The sequence below is a fragment of the Phytophthora infestans genome, genomic scaffold (assembly GCF_000142945.1).
Source record: "Phytophthora infestans T30-4 supercont1.21 genomic scaffold, whole genome shotgun sequence".
In the NCBI taxonomy this organism is placed as follows: domain Eukaryota; phylum Oomycota; class Peronosporomycetes; order Peronosporales; family Peronosporaceae; genus Phytophthora; species Phytophthora infestans.
The window spans coordinates 418,742-419,994 of NW_003303738.1; positions in this window are offsets into that span (position 1 = coordinate 418,742).

The window sequence follows — 1,253 nt, forward strand, 5'->3', positions numbered from 1 at the left end:
TTCTGTTTCCCAGAATTTGCGAAAAGCCTCTGGGGCAAGTCCAATCCAGGAGGCCGTTCAATTCGGCTTCCCACGAAGTTTCTTCGAGAGTGGGGCATAACCCCTTCCACTTCACGAGGGAGCTATCGCCTTCCCGCGACACCGTTGCTCCCTGGAGGATCCGCTCCACGTGGAAGTGGACTTTCTCCCATTCCCGGTCAAGCAGGGGCGGAGGTGCCCCTCATACGAGTACGAGTACTCGGCGCCTCCCGAGAGCCACTCTCGTTCGAGTGCTCCGACTGCGGGTCCGACACGGGACCCTGAGGTTGACCGCCTCCGTCAACGTCTCCTCGTGCTTGAGATTGCACTTGGCCTTGGGACTGGCGGTAATGCTGCCGCCCAGGCCGGGAATCAGGGCGAGCTCGCTCGTCTTGCGGGTCGCCTGGACCTGGTGGAGCGAGAGGTCGCGAGCCTGCACCTGCGGGTGGACCGCCGGGCCTCTTCGTCCGATCTGGACGAGGCCTTTCGCATGATCCGACGGATCGAGGCTTTGTTGCCACGTCCGGAGCCGCCTGCGGCACACTCCCAGACGTACGCGTATGGTGCGTACCCGGCGTACTCAGCGTACTCGGCGTATGGCGCCGGGGTCCGTTCGTATGGAGCCCCTCCGGCGTACGGTCTTGACCGCAGCCTTGCCGTCCCGACCGAGGCTTGGGTGCCTGCTCCGACGCCCTCGTCGACGTCTGTGACCGGCCCTCGCTTCGAGGAGCTGGGTCAAGGGGGGTCTGCGAGTCAGCAACCCCCTGCGGGTCAAAGTACCGCTTAAGACGTCCGACATAGAACGTCGGGTGCGTCGTCATTGACTTTGGAAGGTCGATGGTGTACGACGCACCATGTCTGGCCAGGACTGCAAAAGGTCCGATGAAGCGGTGCTTCAGCTTGTTGCTGCCGACAGAGCTAACAGTGTCTAGAGGTAGGTTCCTCGTGTCTAGTAACACTAAGTCACCAATCTCAAATATACTTAAGTTTCCTCTTCCTTGTTTGTCCGAGTACTCCTTTTGTTTATCTTGGGCCGCTGCCATGGCATCGCGGATCCTGCTGACAATGTTCAGCTTGGTATCCATAAAGGATGCCGGCTGTTTCCGCAGCGAAACTGGCCTCACATTCGAGACCAGGGAGGAAAGGGCTTTCATTGCGTAAGAGCACTGTAGCGTCAAAACGTAACATTAATTCAAACGGCTCCGAAGCAAACAGCGCAAGCATGCCCAGCTGTT